Source organism: Diplotaxodon limnothrissa, linkage group LG15 (assembly GCF_057381915.1).
Source record: "Diplotaxodon limnothrissa isolate DT_005_m linkage group LG15, D_limnothrissa_male_GT1.1, whole genome shotgun sequence".
NCBI lineage: Eukaryota > Metazoa > Chordata > Actinopteri > Cichliformes > Cichlidae > Diplotaxodon > Diplotaxodon limnothrissa.
In genome coordinates this window covers 12,059,386-12,077,993 of record NC_140610.1, presented here as the reverse complement: position 1 = coordinate 12,077,993, position 18,608 = coordinate 12,059,386, and the positions used below count along the sequence as shown (strand labels likewise).

Genomic DNA, 18,608 nt, shown 5'->3' with positions numbered 1-18,608 from the left:
TGGTTGTGACTCAGTCTCGTTCACCTTGCACTGGAAAAAAGGGAGGATGATGATGAGCATGAGAGTCTACTGAACCGTGTTTGCCAGATTTTTTTTTTTAAAAGATGGGCAGCCTGTGTACCTTTTAAATGTTTTAAGACAGACTGAGTGAGATGGTAGGCACACCACATTTTAAAGCGATAACTGTATGTTCCTAAAGCTTTACAGATTCAAAATAAACCTTAACTGGACTAGAGCAGATTCGATCACTTGTATTAGTAGATACAAGTAGAAATTCCTGCTTTGGTAGGTGAACTATGTTAAGGGGGATAAGCTCAATAGGGCTTGTGTCTTGCTTTCTGGTACATTACCCATTACTTCCAAAGTAGGAAGAAGAAGTTTATAGCGAGTCAGCCTATACTCAGACTATACCGACTTTGGTCGAATGATCTTGTCAGATGTTTCCTGCTGGCTGTAATTGGTCACTTTGAAACTGAATGAACTGAGGGATCTCTTTTGTGTTTGAGTGATGTGGATCAGATAGAGTCTTATCAGAGTCAGTGGAAGGTGAATTAGAAGTCATCTATCTGCTCCTTGGTGTTGGTTCTCCTCCCCCGTTATTTTACTGTTTAGTCAGCCCTGTCTCTTTATCTGATGACAGCGACACCACTGTGGCGCAGATGCAGGCGGGGTAGTTCGAGCTTTCGCGATTCATAAATTGTGCAGTGCTGAGCTGCCGGATGTGGGTCTTGTGGCAGGTTGTGATTTCGTTGAAGTTTTGGCTGGTTGCAGGTTTTGGAAAGGCATCCAGGGATTCCCTGTGCTGATACACATGGTCACATCTAAGCCCTGGCGGGCCATGAGAGGCTTCTCATGGATATCGACGTCTGTGTGAGTGTGTGTATATGTGTGTTTGTTTGCCTGGTTGGCCTGCCAGGACATTTGGCTGCACCCCTCTTCCATGAAGGATTACAGGAAGATCAAGGGCCTCAGCCTGGCAACGTGGCAAAGCACTGAAAATTACAGCACAAACGGGAGGCGTGCACTGATGTGTACACATGTGCGATACATGTCGGTGTTTGTGTTCTCTGAGGATATGTCTCATCCCTGTAGACATAAAGCCAATCATTTCTGTGGTCCCCCAAAACTGCCTCGTATTGGCTGCTCACCACTCACTCTGCCTCTGGCTTCAGCGTCCACTTGGGAAGATGACAATGTCCCTTTGGTGTTATCTGGAGGAGGGAAAGACGGGAAATAGAGAAAGAGCTTGGCTGGTGAGCCCGTGGAAAGAACAGGCCAATAAACCAGGAAGAGCAGAGAGAGAGGGGGAATAGCTAGGGAAGAGTGAGAGAGGCAGGCTATCCCTTTTTTTCAAGATCTAATGGCCAAGAATAGAATCCTTATTGATCTGTGTGTGGTAATGCAGTGAGACAGATATGCCCAAGTGCACACACAGAGACACACACTCAATTGTTTTCTGCACAGTATCAACAGCAAAAAGAAGTCATAAGCATTTAAAAAAAACAACGGAATTTGCTGTGCAAGCAGTCACCCCACATTAGCTATCCTTTGGATTAGCTGTGTATTTTCAAAAATAAGCAAGATTGCAAAATGCTGAATTAATAAAGCAGTTTTTTTAGTGGTTTTAGTGATGAGACAGTGTTTCTGATGAAGGTGGAGGAGCAAAAAAAAAAAGAAAGCTTCCCTTGTTTCCTATGCCCTTTATTTCTTGGCCAAATACTTTCTGATGACGCTACTTTTCAATGAACACTGCAGAGGCCCTTTTAGTGTTTACCAGGAGGTTAACCACAAGGCCATCAACATAAGACAAAAAGATGAGAAGATTAGCTTTTCACCGGACTAAAAAAAACACTGTTGCAATCTTGGCTTCCAGCATTCATAAAAATGAAAAGGTTAAAAGATAAAACGAGCATTTAGCTTGAAACTAGGGCTGCTCGATTATGGCAAAAATGATAATCACGATTATTTTCACTGAAATTGAGATCACGATTATTTGACGATATTTATTTAACCCTTTAAGACCTACCATAGAACCAAGTCCGCCAGAGCTTATATTATTTTTTTTGTACATGCTGTAGTGCCATTTGTGGGAGCATTTCAAGTTGCTATACATCAATACAACTGTTATAGCCCATATTTTAATAATATGTATGCATTAAGTCCATAGTAACTACATTAATTGCAAACAAGTGCAATAAACTACAAAAAAATTGAAAATCGTTTTTGTTTTGTTTACATATATTTCTACTTGGAGAAATTTAAGAGGTTTATCCCTCAAAACTTTAAATACAAAAAAGTTGCAAAAAATAGTTTACAACAACAGGAAATTTATTTTGAGTGTCTTCATAGTTTTATTTTGGAGATACAGCAATTTTTATATACTGCAGGAAAAACAAAAAAAACAATCCTATGATGCAAATTTGCAAAGAAAACAGCACGTGCATCAAAATAAACTATTTCCAGCTGTGCAATTCGAGTTCTAAGCATCCCAGCAACTATTCAGAAAAGTATAGAGTCAAACATGACTTATAAAAACACTAGTATAAGTATAGTATAGTATAGTTTTTTACTTAAGGCCTACAAGTAAAAAACTACATTTTCCGCAAAAATGACATCACTTCCGGTTTCGGGCAGGAAATGCGATAGTTCGAGTTGACGTCTTTTTCAAAGTGGGAAGTGTTAGGAACAGCTGATGGATCGGCAAAGCGTGTTTCTGGAATATTATGTTTTTGTTCCTGCAAGCGCTTTTTATGCAATTTTTGCAAAGCTTTATGTGGAAGGAAACCGTGACCGAGGACAAGCCGATTGGCATAAGATGTAAGTACAACTCCTCCGGTTTCATATGCAAAACAAATTATTGCGCTAGCTTAGCGGTTCAGGTTCTACAGGGATTTAAAAATAGTTACGCAAAACGGAGTGTGCTGCTCTGACCGGCTTTAAAGGGTTAACAATAACAATGTATTGAATAATGACTTTAAAAAATAATATAAAATAGTGTGCAAATACTGATAACAGTGCAAATGTTTGCAATATAAGAAATAAATGAAAAATGTAAACATCTATGTTTAGTCAACTTTGCAGTGTTGCTCTGTGGTGCAGCTACTACATCGTAGCAAAGTTTACACACTGTCTACTTGATCCACGTCTAACTCCGCCAACCCATAATGTTTCCACACCACTGAAGTTTTTTTTTTTTAACCTCTTTTCAACCAACGGCAGTCACTCTCCTCTCCAAATAACTTCTGCTTAGCTTTCCGAGCTTCCCTCGGGTCCTCTTAATTGTTGTGACGCGTGTTCGAAATGGAGAGCGGTGCGCTTGACTTACCACACGGAGCAGCGCGAGAGTAAAGCATGAGGGAGGGGCTAATAATCGGCTCAGTCATTTTTAATGATCGTTGAAAGCCCAGATCGTAATCGTGATTAAAATTCGATTAATTGAGCAGCCCTACTTGAAACCATTCTGCAATGATGCTCTTGCTTCTTCCTCCACACCTCTTTTTAATGTGATGCTGTGGATCAACATGAAGGGTAAAAGTAAAAAGAGGATTGTGTTAAATAATAGTAGTGTCAGTACTGAGAGTAATGCTAGTTTTTGCCTTAATTAAACCGCATGTGCCAGCCGAGCTCCATCATACGAGTCTTGTATAGCGCTTTTCTGCTCTACTTGAATACTCAAAGCACTTTATACAGCATGTCTCATTCAGCCATCCACACACACATTCGCACAAGCACTTTTTTATATGTCTAAGTGCTCTCCGTATAACATTCACACTCAGGAGCAACTTGGGCTTCAGTAACTTGTTCACTATCATCAGGATACTTTGGCATACCAAAGACAAAACTAACACTAACCAAGCGTGCAGTTAATACCTGCTATACTTCTCTTAGAAGCTGTTAGCCTTTATTGTAATAGACCAGTTGTAGACAGGAAAACTGGGAGAAGGACCAGGGGTAGGGCTTTGGAGCGGATTCAAACGCAGTGCTTAACCCATTAAAGTCTTTACATTAAAAAGTGCTATATCCTGCATAATAATTCAGTTCCAATTCAATTTTATTTATATAGCGCCAAATCACAACAACAGTCGCCTCAAGGTGCTTTATATTGTAATGTAGACCCTACAAAAATACATACAGAGAAAAAACACAACAATCATATGACCTCCTATGAGCAAGCACTTTGGCGACAGTGGGAAGGAAAAACTCCCTTTTAACAGGAAGAAACCTCCAGCAGAACCAGGCTCAGGGAGGGGCGGGGCCATCTGCTCCGACTGGTTGGGGTGAGAGAAGTAGTCGATATATGAGATTGCAGGCGTATGATAAGCATGGGACAAGTGACATCAACACATGGATCAGTTACCCGTAGTTTAGGATCTCCAACTTCAGTATATTGGAGTAATCAAGTACAATCTAAAATGTGTCAAACTGTCAACAACTGTGAAAATCTTTTGCTCATTTTTGGTCAGATATTTTCTATGCTGTGTCAGCAAGAACGTGTAATACTGAACACGATTTTAATCAGACATTGTTTTTGCGCATCAAAGCAACAGTATATAGAAACTGAGTGTCCGGCTGACAGAAAACATTTACAGTTTTGGAATGTGATAACACTGGAACCAGAGTCATCTGTATGTATTTCAATTTCTGGGTGGTCTGCAGCAAATGTGTTTAACACTGTGGCAGCATCACCTCCCCAGAGAGATCGCTCTTTACTAATGGTGGCCAGGAGAAATGGCAGCGCTATAACTCAGAGACTCCCTGTGAGCCAGCAAGACGCAGATCAATAGATCAAATTGTCAGTCCATGCTCCGCCAGATTATCTCATCGACAAACGCAGGACATCATAGGCCTCACACGTCCAAATGGAGGCACACAGGCACACACACAGAAGCGCGTGCGCTCATCCCCAGAATTATTATTTCAGAATAGCTGTCCGGAGGTGGCTGAGGTAACATGCAGTTGTGCCTCTGCACATATGCACACGCACGATGATAGATGATTTGTACAGATGTTAATGGATGCGGATGCAAATAATGTGTGACGTGCACAAAAGGGCAAACATTTGTATATGCGAGCAGACTCTGGTGGATGCAGAAACGGCACGTGCATGCATGCACGCATGCAGATTCTGATTCAATGAGTGAGTGTGCTACCCTTCAACGTTTGCCCACAGTCACTTGAAAATCTTGCTGAGACGTGATCTTAATGACACAGATTGTTTTTACTTAGCAATACAAGCGTGAATTTAATTGGTATAATATGCACCAAAGGAAGTGTTCAGTTGTAGCTCACAATCTCTACAGCGCTTCATCATATGTATGCGAGGGAAGTTCTTATTTTGATTAAACTCGCGATGAAACGTTATTAATATTTCCGTGTATTTCAATATATGTGAGACTCTCTTGGAGGATTCCAGTGATATAAGTTCTGGGTTATTATTATTATTGCTTTCATAGTACAGTTCGACTTTAACAAATAATTACAGTGATCCTCTGGCTACTTTTCTCTGCATAGCTGCACTATCTTTAGAGATGGAGGGAAAGCTAAAGCTTGTTTTCAGGTCACAGACCATTTATTCAGTTGTTTGGTCTTTTATCTGTTTTGTTAAAACTTTCTTTTCTTTGCTTTTTTGTGGTGTGATTTAGGTTCTTAATTGCAAGCAACTGAGTGTAGAAGGGAAATGCATATTTTATATATTGGTGACTTAAACATCAGTGTACGTATTTCTTCACATTTCATATAATCTGCTCTGGTGGAAAGGTTACTAAATTTACAAGTGTATAGTTTGTTTCCTTCTCAGTGGCTAGCTGGAGAGCTGGCAGTAGCATATGGGGGATGAAGGATTGTGGTTTGGTATCACAGAATATAAAGAGGGATTAGTATCTCATCCCAGCGGACCTCATTTTACTTTTCACACAAGTAGAACAAGGACTGGGGGAGAGAAAGAAGAGAAAATCTGTTGAAATTAAGTCTTAAAACTGCCAGTCGATATAACCGTGTGATATAGTCAAAAAAAAAAAGTCTTGAAAGTTTAGCCCGTGGTAAGGTCACAAGGGAACTTCCAAGATGTGGCTTTCATGTCAGTTCTGTGCACATCAACTTTACACTATTACCGGAACAAAGAGGGCATGTGTTTGTGGCTGTGCGCTGTATTGAAGTGCTGTTAATCAAAGACCCCTTATGTACCAGGTTTGAATCTTTCATGCCCTCCCAAAGCACTCAGCGTCCTCTGTTCTATCGGTTCTTAGAAATGGAAAACAAATTTTGCTGCATCAGTACCGCAACAGTGTTTTTGCTGCTTCCCCCTGTCCAATATCCTGACAGCGTGTTCTGCTTAAGTCCTTTAGCCTTGACAGGCACCAAATGGGATCCGGGTTTAGGGTGATTAAAGTTGTGCTGCCATGTTGCTTCTCCTCAATAATTTAGTGTACATTTATCTCCAGCTCTTACTCCTCTTGCTCCTTGTCTCTCTGCTCTGTTAACTCCTGCCTTGTCAGGGATGATGAGTGTGTGTATGTCTGCGCATTAAAGAGAGGCATGTGGCTTTGATGGTTTAAACCGTTTGACCAGTTAACTAATGGAAAAGTGCACATCTAAAAGTAAAGTTCATCCAGACACACAGGCCTTCCTACTTACCATGACTCATCACATTTAAGGTGGGAACTTGAAGGACTGCTTAATAAGTGCTGTCTAGAAGCTTTTGACCAAAGGCACATTTTACATCTGCTGGTTGTTAATGCATGTGCACTTTTTCATTCTTTTGTCTGTACACTGCATGAAAAGAAACCAAGCTATAAGTAATGCACATGTACTGACTGTTTGATGCAGAGTAGCAATGCCTGAGAGGTCACCAACCTGTGCACTAATTATTCCCAACAGACGGGAGACAACGCTTGAGTGGCTCAATGAAAATACACAGTGTCACGTGGGCTGGAGAGAATAAATAGGTTTATATTTGAACACACGCACTCGGAGAGTGTACCTATTGTACTGGATGTTGACCGGCTTTATTCTGACTGCTTGTGGACAGGTGAAGCTACACTGTCTGTGTTAGCTGTAATTATTAACTGTAAGTAACCATGAAAAGATTGATTTTCTCTCGGACCACTTTAACATGGGTAGAAAGTCATACTAAGGTGAGCTTAGTGGTACTAAGCAAATCCCTATGTTAGCCTGAAGGAACCTTAGTTACCGTATAAGGTTAGCTAACATTTTCCAGGACAGTGGAGCAAACGCAGTAGGAAGTTTGGATTGACATTTTTAATCCTGCCTGCAAAACTTTAATTGATGTGGTCTAAGGAGCTTGGAAAGAAAAGCGTCTGGACTTCTTTAAGTTGCTTGAAGATGTTTCACCTCTCATCCGAGAAGCTTCTTCAGTTCTAAGGTCAAATGGTGTCTCAGATTTAAGCCCTGTGGGAGTGTCCCCCCAAGAGGTACAATGGATCCCCTATTGATCCTCTACCTAATCACACGAGCCAAGGTGTGACAACGGGTGTAGGTCACAATCAGCCGAGGTTTCGGGTGAGCTCATTGTTAAACCTAGCCCCACCCTATCATGTGATTTCCTGAAGTCAATGGCCCAGGATGTGAGTGGGTGTTAAGGCGTCTGGGAAGGGAAACCAAAAACTGGATTATTGATGGCAGACAGTTGGTGTCGTAAGCCACCGCCTCTGTGCAAAAATGGCCGTTCACAGTGGACATAGATGGACTCTTTCACTTCTCTTTCAAACCATCTGTCTTATCTGTCCGAAATGTGAACACTGGTATCCTCAAAAGAGTGACCTTTGTCCTTTAGATGCAGATAGACAGCCGAGTCTTGTCCCGTGGAGGTGGCTCTTCTATGTTGTGCCGTGCGTTTATGAAGTGGCTGTTTGGTCCCTCCCACAGGGCTTAAATCTGGGACTCCCCACCATTTGACTTTAGAACTGAAGAAGCTTCTTGGATGAGAGTCGAAACGTCTTCAAGCAACTTAAAGACGCTTTTCTTTCCAAGCTCCTTAGACTACGATGACCTGAATGACTGAGAACCTTCACAGACATCTAATTGAGGATGGACGAATATGGGTTTTCCTAAAAAGTGCTTTGAGTGCTCAGTCGATGGACTGTTGGAGTAGAAAAGAACTATATAAGTACCAGTCCATATGAGTTGCTGTATAAATTAGAGATGTATGTAGGAATTTTAAGGGCGTGGAAGCATGTCGGTATTTACCAACAGTTACAGTTTCCATGTTCAGTGAGATATTAAGAAAGGCATTTCAGGCCCTCACACTTTCCCTTTTTAGCTGTCTAATCAATTTGCTGCTCATTTATCGCTTCATTTAACTTCATTGTTGCTTTCATCCCATGTCTTAGCAATATTCTCAGTGATTGTAGTTCTATTATAACCAAAGCAGTGGCCAAAACTGTGAAAATATCACCCATTTTGTAACATACTGATAATCTTTGATAATCATTTTAACCACGCCACTCTTGATAACATACTCGCCGCTGTGCTGTTCGGCCTAGCGAGTGAGTGACAGTCAGAGCCCGCAGCTCTGTCGGAATGTTGTGATTTACGGCAGGATCTATTTCGCACAGCTGCATTTTCAGCATTGGCTGGGCCACTTGTGAGGATCATGTTCCTATTGTATTGATTTGCACTCGTGTAAGTCCTGGTCAATATTCTTCTCTTAATGTAACGGCATCCTTGCAACCAAGAGCTTTGACCACTGTCCGGTTGCTGTACAACAGCAGGTCCCTTGTCATCAAGAGTCAAGCATTAAAGGTAAATACCCTGCACACTCTAATAGATTGTTTGGTGTCATTGTGAATGGCTTCCGATTAAGTGATGATACTTGTGGTAACCCTATGCTTCCTATTGATTTCATTTGTGAGTCTGTCGCTTTCATTATCGTAGCACTTTGGTTGACTCCCAGAGGACTAAATGCTGGTGCTTCAGAAATCATGTAAACCGTTCGTTTCTTTCCTTTCAAAGCTAAAAAAAAAAAGCTCCAGATTGCCCTTTGCCTATAAATAGCCGATTATTTGGTAGGTTAAGTACAAGCTGTTGTTTGCAACTTTCCAAGAGAAGGTTTTGGCGCGTGCTGATAGCGCTCCCCTGTCAAGGGATATAAATATCACTTCATCATACATGCTGGAAATCCGGCGTCTCGCTGAAATATCACTGTCATCTAACAAATCATACATGACGTCAACAGAGAACACGCAGTATGGGATTCATTTAAAGGCATTTTTGAGGTTGAATGAGAATGCTATGTCCTTCGATTACCGTCAGTACACACAGTGTGTGCCAGGGGATTGTTCTGGTCTGTAAACACATGTTTATCCTCACGTCTGGGAGGGTGAACATGTGTCCTGAGCATGGCTTTGTGGCCTGCTCTCTACGGTAAAGAACTGATAACACAAAGCAAGAAGCAGCTTGTGCAAGAAATCGTAACTGCATAACTGTCCCGCACATGCTTTGCTGTCAAAATGACTGGACTGAATTAAAGGCTTCTCCTTGAGTGGATAAAAACGCTTCATTTGATGAGCTAAAAATAAGCAAAAAAAAACCCGAGTGTTTGTTCAGGTGCTTGTTTCAATATGACGTGAGCGGTTGAGACTCGGTGGTTTTGCTTGACATTGTTGTTAATGTGTGGAACTGTGGTGGGGGTGAGTCAAACTTATGCTGTCAGGTTGGCACAGTCCCTGTGGTGCTTGTAGGGGGACTGGCTTACAGAACGCTGTGAAGCACAAAGATTTTGTCATCTTGCTTTTCCCCCTGCCTTTGACGTGACCTCCGGGTCTCCGTAGGGCCACGACTCTGAAATGACTGTGAAGTATTTGTCTCACTCTTTTCTACATTTTCTTCTGTTATGCATTGTGCTTTTAAAATGTATTTTATTTTATCTAAGCTCCTGATTTTGCTACTTATTCTCTGCATCCAATTATTTCTTCTCAACCACTGTAGGCAGTCTTCCACTCTGTCTCAAGGGCCGCTGCTGCCTCCGCATTAATGTTTCATATGTTTCCTTATGATTTGGCTTCGGAACACTCTCCTCTTCCAATCGCTTTACCCAGACATCCAGGAGCTTATCTTGCGAGAGGTGACGCGCATGTTAATGTTCGCCACATGTGCTTTGTTTCCCCAACACAACGGTTATGACCAATTAATTAAAAGCAAAATGTAAAAAGGCCATTATGCCAAGCTCCAGAAACAGATAGATTGTTAGTTAATGATGTTTTATTATGTAAATCTAATTAAATTACATGAAAATTACCAGTGTCTTTCACACGTTTAAAAAAATTGATCTTTAAAATACAGCCTACAGGTAAAGTAAACATAATGACATTTTGTAGTACATAGCTACATTTATCACCTCTTCAAAATCATAAAATTAGAATCACAAATTCCAGATTAGATATCAGGGATTAAAATCTCCATTAGGAGTGGCAGGTAACCCCAGTCTTGTTTAAACCTTTTCCTTCTAGGGTGTTTGCTTTGCTTTCTTTTACCCTCACGTCTTCAAGAGCTCTCCAAGGCCCTGACAAAAAGGCTTCTGGATGGCTGTGAGCCAGGGAAAAGATTTTTGAAAAGGTTTCCAAATGACTTGAGAGTAATCGTTCCCCTGTAAGGAAAATCACTCAAACAAGTGGTATAGATTTCAAATCACTACCGATGTGTCCAGGACCGACTGTTCCAGCAAAGTCATTCTAATAGCACGTCACTTGCTTTAAAAGAAGTCTAAAACAACCTAACATGTAGTCAGAGGATCTTAAAGTAACTCTTGCAACTGTTGTTGTTCAAAAAATCAGGAAATATCACACATTTGATCTGAATGGGAAGCGTGGCAAGAAGAGTTTTTGTTGTCCAGAAAGAACAAAACTACAGTTTGCCAATGAAAATGATTAATCAGGTCTTTTGGAATAAAGTGTTTTGGAGTGACACGTCAAAGATAGATACAGAATTGGCGACATAAACGGTAGAAATGTTTGGCATGGACTGAAGGCAGTTTTTAAGTGCAAATCATGGTGTTGGGAAAGTTATGGTTTGAGGTTGCCTTGCTGCCTCAGAGAACGGGCAGCTCGAGTCACTGACTAAAAATAAATCCTGATATCAAAAGGGCACTTGCAGATAATGTGAGGCCAGCTGATGATTCTGTAAGCATGAATACATAAAACATGTAAAGCTGCAAATCAGCCAAAACCTGAGGGCTAAAACCAGATTTGAACCTTTTGCGAGTGTGCAAAGGAGGAAAGACAGAAAGGTTCCCAAGGCGCCAGAACTTGAGGAATTGCCTGTCACTGCGTTTTTATGCGCTGAGATGTGGGTGTATGTGTGTGATAAAGACTCTTGTAGACAGAGACGGAGCTGCATGCGTACAGTAGGTAGGTGTCCTTGCCTTGCCTTTTCTATATTTATGTGTAGTTAACCTCAGCAAGGCCTTAACGTTCACACAAATGAACCATCTGTTGTGACAGACACACAAAGTTTCCTATAGTTTTATTGCTTCACAGCTTAGGTCCAAGACGTACGATTATGCAATTTGAGTCTGAGTCTTCTATGTCATGCTTTTTATCTTCTTTGCTAAAGGCTAATTTCTACATAGTCAACTAAATCAGCTCCAGCTGTAGAATATTAGCGTCTCTGTCAGCTCTAGCTAACAAACCTAGACTGCCAGTGTGGACATGTGGGTTATGTTGCTCATAAGCATATTATGGAAGATATAACTAACTGCAACTAAGATGTTTGTCGTTTAACTGCCGCAAAAACCTTCGAGCAGGATAAATCTGGTCCTACTTGTAGCACATGCTCCGCGTTGCACAGTCAGTGTTAAGCAGTGTACACCAGCTGAACAAAGTGTGTATGACACTTACCTTAAGATAATACTTTGCACAGTCATCTGAAGCTGCTCATGGCTATGTCCAACAGAAAAATTTCTCACCACGCTGGAACGACCTCTCAGATGTTCTTTTTTTTAAGAGCTCTGCTCCTGCACTGGCCTTACACACATAAATTGAAATTGTATGTTTTGTGTATATGTAACATGTTAGAAACTTAGTAAAGAAACACACTAGGGGCAGCTGTGCCACAATAACAAAATAGCAGCACTTGTATGGCTGTCACTGTGCATTATTTGTCAAAGAGAAAGTATTTGACATAAAATAAAGTGTAGCTGGTGGGCAGTGTCTGGGGAAAGATGATGTTAGAACAAACAAACAGGTTGTGTTTTACTTCCTTTTTTTTTTTGCTGAATCATGTACAAAATGCTTTGCTTTGGTAAGACTTAATGTTGTTAATATCTCCTGATAGGACAGAGTGTAATAGCATCTACAAAAAAGGGGGAAAAAAGGAAATAAATTTAAAAAAAAAAACCCTCAGATGTTTTACTTTTATATGAGAAAAGGCTTCATTAGCCCATCTGCAAAATGAGTCCCTGTATTGTCCTGCAGCTTCTGTGGTTTCCATGGTCACAAAGGGGGCAGCGATGGAAAAGTTAAAACATAACCATGTACATTTATAAAAGCAGAAAGTGCACTCTTACAGCTTGCTGTTGCCGCTGACTTCAGTTATGTGTCACCAAGGTCTTCAGTCTGTCTGAAAGCATCCAAGTAGACAAACAAATCCTATTTACTCTCAATTTAAACAATATGAATTTCAAATCTTTCTGATTTCCACGGCTGCTTTTGCAACAGTGGAAATTGCAGTTGAGTGTAGGAGGCTGTGATATATGTGGCCTCTCACTTTTAGGTAATTTGACTGGTATAGGCCTTTCACAGTGCTTGGAGTGCCTGTCATTGCTGTTGCTAACATTTCAAAAGCCCCACCCTGAATTTAAATCCACCTTTTACCCCTGAGTCTAGCTTTCTTATTTGGGAGGAAGATATTATTGTCGGTCCCCATGCCCTGCTGAAGTGAGCTCTGTGTTTTATTTTTCTGTACTTGCCCTACATTTACATTATAATCTATTCCATACGAACTGGCCAAACTTAGTTTGATCACAGATTCATGCACTGGGACATTGATTTATTTCACCTCCCTCGACTGAGAGCACTGGATGGCTTCTGTGTCTCTTCCTTATGCTGACAGTGACATTGCAAACAAATGTTTGAAATTTTCCCCAGCTCGAGAGAAAAGGCTCTAAATGTCCGATCAGTGACTTAAGCCTCACTGCTGCCAGCCTAAATAAATGGCATTTTGTAATGGAGTTTGCTTGAGTAAAGCCAATGTCCTAAACTTTAGCCGACTGAGACTGCGAGCCTGGACTTGGCACAGTCTTTGTCTGTCAATAAGAGCTCCGCAAATCCCGACGTTCGCCTTCCTCCGCTGGTAGCTGCAATGGTATTTATCCCCCTGTTGCTTCTCTAGGCTGCTCTTTAGTATGCAGTCCTGCCGAGTGCCTGCAGGCAAGACACGCATGTCACATGACGCGATGACTCAGGCTTTAATGCTCTGCCACATGGCTGGCATGTGCACAGGCCCCCCTCCCCACTCAGCTCTCAGCCTGTTGCTAAGTGTGACAGGCCTATATTTAAGTCCATAAGAGTATGCTAACGACCAAGATGTTTGTCTCTCTGTGGCACGTGACTGGCCATCGGGCTGCACTTTTGTCTGATATGTGCACAGCGTGGAAGATATTGTCCTATAAAATGTGGAAATGGTGGGGGGTGGTTGGGCAAGGATGTTGAGATGCACATCTCAGGACCCGAGGGGATGTATGTGGAGGAGGGCTGACGGGGGAAAATAAGGACAAAATTCTAGACGTGTTTGTCCAGAGACAAAGAGCTATATGTCTATGTGTCTGTCTGCTGTAGCATCATCCAGCTGGGAGTTGGCAGACTCCATATGAGGGGACGTATACTGGGATTCTTTTTGTTTTTCACAAGCATGGAGACTTCTGGGATAACATCAACATGACGCAAAGCTGTCAAGACATAAATACCTAAAAGTGGTGCAGATGTGTCCTTGGATTGTCATTCATTGCAGCACAAGCAGGCTGCAAGCCCTACAGCTATAGGAGACAAGATGACAATCAACAGGAAGAGCAGAGGGATGATCTCACTGCAGACTGACGAAGTTGCATCTAAGTTTAGAAAAGTGAAGAGGAGGATGAGAAATTAGAGGGAGATAAAGTGTACTGTAGGAGTGTATGCATATGGACGCTAGCCATAGTGGTTGCAGCCATTCAGCTCTGTGACTCAGAACTGTGGTGCTGTGTGGGTGGGGTTTGCAGAGATTGGAAGGGCAAAAAATTGGCTTCTGATCTAACTGTAATCAGACCTCTGTCCAAGCAGAAGCCACCGCACTTTGGCCATTTGTCTGCTGTGACAGCAGGTTGAAGTGTCAGACCCCTAGAGGGCTGGGAGACCCATTGCTTCTTACTCACCACACAGTGCACTGTAGATCCGCCGGCCTCCGTCAAACAGAGCATCGTTTCTCTGTTTGACTGTATTCGAGCAAGGACTGCCCGTGAAAGAAAAGGACAGCTTCACAGCTTGTGTATCGCCACTTTCATCCCTGTGATGAAGCAGCTAATTTGTTTGATAAGCCAGAAGCCCCCTCCGTCTCTCAGGCGACCAGGAGGTGTGAGCGATGAACAAGCGGTAGGAGAGGTCTCAGTAAGCCACGCCGCTAGGCCCCCATTAAGCCTCGACTGGGGTCTATTGGTCTTATTTCTCCTCCTGTCTGGCGCTTGGCAGTGCTTTTGCTTTCACATTAAAAGTGGGCGTTGATGATTGCCAATAACACGATGAGGCGGGGGGTAACAATGGTGAGTGCATTAACCTTTGAGGCAGACCTCAAAATATTAGCATCCAGACAGATAATGAATGCAGTTAACTACTTCACTGACGGTTGCATCACCGGTTTAAATGCAAACAAAACTGAATCCTTTAAAGAAGAGTATTGTTAGGTTTCATCTCACTCTCAGGCTGATCCTTGTTGCAGCAGCTTGCCCAGGTGGTCATTTTTAGAAACTGTTGCTGCAGTATAATGCATTTTTAATGGCTGAGGCCATTGTATTAGACTGTGCTCTTTAAGTATATGCATTTAATGTATGTAAATGGCTGTCCTTTATGAGAGTTCATGGGTGTGTGTACAGCTGGTGCATTCTGCATGCATGAGGTGTCTTTACTGCCATTATAAGGAGAACTGCTGGTTCAGTGTGTGTGTGTAAGGGTCTATCAGCATATAGCATGTGTGAGTTAGTATATGAGTGTCTGCATTTCTGCTTGTGTACCAGCTAACAGTGGGACTAATGTGATGCAGCAGCTCTGGGCTTCAGACAGAGTCCCTGAATCATTTTTGAATAAGCTCTATTGGGCTCAGATTCCCAGAGGTCTCTCCAATAATGCTTTCATCATGCCTGCGCTTCTTCCAAAATTAATTTGAGGATTTGGCAAGCCTTTAAAATGACGATCCAAAATAAAAGTGGAAACAAACAACCTGCAACCGGATATTTTACAAAGAATTTCCCTTTTTTTTTAAATCATTTTATTTTAATGTTCGCTAGAACCGTTAGAATACACACAAAATGAGACCTGAGATCTTGTTTCATGAAATGCCGGTACCACACCTGGACTGTGCTGAAATCACAGTCAAACACTACTTAGACGTACGATGATGCCTCGACTCATATATTTAGTTTGACTTTATATTGTCTGTACATTAACTTTCTCACAAACATTCAAACCACCATTTTTTCCCCTTGTGTCTTATATTTTCCACCAGCTATTCTGAATAAAGAAGATTTACTCCAGTTTAGTATTAAATCTGCACTGTTCAGACATGACTAAACATAAACATAAAGGGTAGCTTTGTTCCTAATACTCACAAACAAAAAAAAAATACAAAACACCCAGGAAGCTGAATCCAATTACTGAACCTAGGGAAGCAAAACTGAACATAACACACGTAAGACAAGGGACTATCAAAGTAAAACAGGAAACGGTGAGACGGTGACCTAGACTTAAGACATACAAACCTGACGCAGGGAAGAAGTAAACGCAGAGACGTTACTAAAAGAGAACAAGACTCACTTTACACAACAGGAAAACCAGACAACTACAGAGACAAGGCACAGAGAGTGTAGACAGACAGGGACCACAAACAATAACTACATATCACCTAAAAGATTAACTAGAATATAAACTAACTACAAATAGAGTATAATAAATGCCAATAGAAACCTACGGCCATGTTAATATACAAAGCAGCTAGACACAAATGATCCTTAAAAACTAAGGATCACCAAAACCAGAAGAATATAAGATCGAGTGTAAATCTGTCAGTATAATGGAAAAACAAAAGGAACAGCTCAAAAAACTTAATAAAAATGTAATGATGCCTTTATTGAAGAAAAAGACAATGAACTCTGAGGTGCAGGAGAATTCTGCTTGCAAGGATTCATTTAGTTGCACCAGAACTCTTTGGACAGCATTTTATTCAAGATCCTAATCATAAGGCCAAAGCAACCAAAGAGCTTTTCAAGGTGAATAAGCAGGGAATCCTTGACTAGCTGAGTCAGTTATTTGACCTTGATCCAAACAGCAGCGTTTGGCTTTGTAAAGATGTTACTAAATGCAGGGAGAAACCACAAGCAGGCGATGATGGTAGTATTCTTGCACTTGCAGTATTTTGTACCGATGCCTATTGTATACAATGCAACGTGTGTGTGTGTGTGTGTGTGTGTGTGTTGAAACCCAATCTTGACTCAAAGTCTAAAAAAGCACCTACTTGAGATTAATTTAGTTTCAAACATAAATAGTAAGATGAGGAACCCGAAGAACAAAAATCTGTTCAAATAACGGATTATACTAGACTTCATAAAAGGTTGTTTATTTATTTGTAACATGCTTTGCCTGGTTGGTGCATCTACAGCCATACTTCGAGTTTGAAAAACTGCATAAGAGAGAGAGACAGACGCTCTGGTAAAATATGTGCAAACAGACACGCATGCATTACACATTCACACAGACATCCATTGTCCTAGTTTCAAAACACTACACATCACAGCTTGTGTGTGTGCAAATGCATGTTTTAGTTGGGCTATGGGCAACTTGGAGGAGTATTGGAATAGCAGAGAGGGGGGGAGTAAGTTGAAAGACACATCAGACGGAAAGGCGATAGAGATAAAAATGACAGCAATGGTACGAGCAAGAGAGGCGGAGAGGCGACAGAGGGGATTAGCAGCAGAGCGAGGAAGACGTGCTTTCTTTTTTTGTGCTCTCACTCTGTTGCTCTTTTTCCTGTCTTTCCCACGCTGTATACACTTTGCCCAAAACTCAGTGGCAAAACGGGAAATGTCACGGCCTGGGCGCCCTCCACAAAGCGCGGCACATGTCTATAAACACCCACCGACACGCGCACATTCATAAACAGCAACGATTCTGTCGACTTATGCTGCTGTCTTTGTTGTACCATGCACTCACTTCAAATCCATCCCTGAAAGCCTGTATGTGCTGTGTGATGTGACTGTGTTCGCCTGACTCTCTCCGTTTTTTTCCCCCTAACCTGCCTGTTATAATCCCTGGAAGAAGCTCAGGGAGACTATAACTGCGCTGCATGAAGGAGATGGCATACAAACATGTACTGTAGTGTTTGTGCTGCAGTCGGAGGCACATATTTTTATATTGCACAGATGGACATGTGAGTCATCAAAGCGCTGCTGTTTAATTAAGTGCATGGCGCATTTGCCTGTGTGAATATGCATTCTTCTCTTTTTAATCCGGTCATTCAGTGAGAATATCTTCCTTTTCGGTGCCCCGAATTGCTTAATCCAATTGAATGCATCTCCTGAATTAATCCACAGCTGCACTTACAGGTATTAAAATGTACACTCATCCATCCATCAGTGCATTTTATAACAGCTTTGCCTGGTCAGGGATTTTAAAGCGTTTAAATCAAATCAAATCAAATCAGAGATGTGCAAACACAACAACACAAACGAGCAAAATACAAGAATGGCCAACCTGAAACTAATAAATATATGTACAATATATAATAGTGTATGCATTTCTGGATGTGTATACTAAATATTTTCCTGTGTGTGTGTGTGTGTGTGTGTGTGTGTGTGTGTGTGTATATACACATTTTTACAAATTAAATAGTAAAAAAATAAAATAATAATAATAATAAAATATATAAAATATACAGAGTTGAATATGTGCAAAACAAGTGGCATTTATATACAGTGTGGAGTGCATAATGTTGAAGTTCCAGTAGGTAAGCTGAGGTGTCTATGACGTGTTCAGCAGTCTGATGGCCTGATGGAAAAAGCTGTCTCTCAGTCTGCTGGTACGGGACCGGATGCTGCAGAACCTCCTTCCTGATGGAAGCAGTCTGAACAGTTTATGGCTGGGGTGACTGGAGTCCTTGATGATCCTCCCCGCTTTCCTCAGGCACCGCTTCCTGTAGATGTCTTGGAGGGAGGGAAGCTCACCTCCAATTATCCGTTCAGAGCACCGCACTACTCGCTGGAGAGCTTTGCAGTTGTAGGCGGTGCTGTTGCCATACCAGGTGGTGATGCATCCAGTGAGGATGCTCTCAATGGCACAGTGATAGAAGGTCCTGAGGATGCGGGGGCTCATGCCGAATCTTTTCAGTCTCCTGAGAAAGAAGAGGCGCTGCTGCGC

At 41.7% G+C, this 18,608-nt stretch overlaps 1 protein-coding gene across 2 annotated transcripts in view; it reads left to right on the top strand.

Moving 5' to 3' along the window:
- stxbp5a (syntaxin binding protein 5a (tomosyn)) overlaps positions 1–18,608 on the top strand; it is a 110,834-nt gene that overhangs the window by 3,063 nt on the left and 89,163 nt on the right. The gene's annotated exons all lie outside the window — the stretch shown is intronic.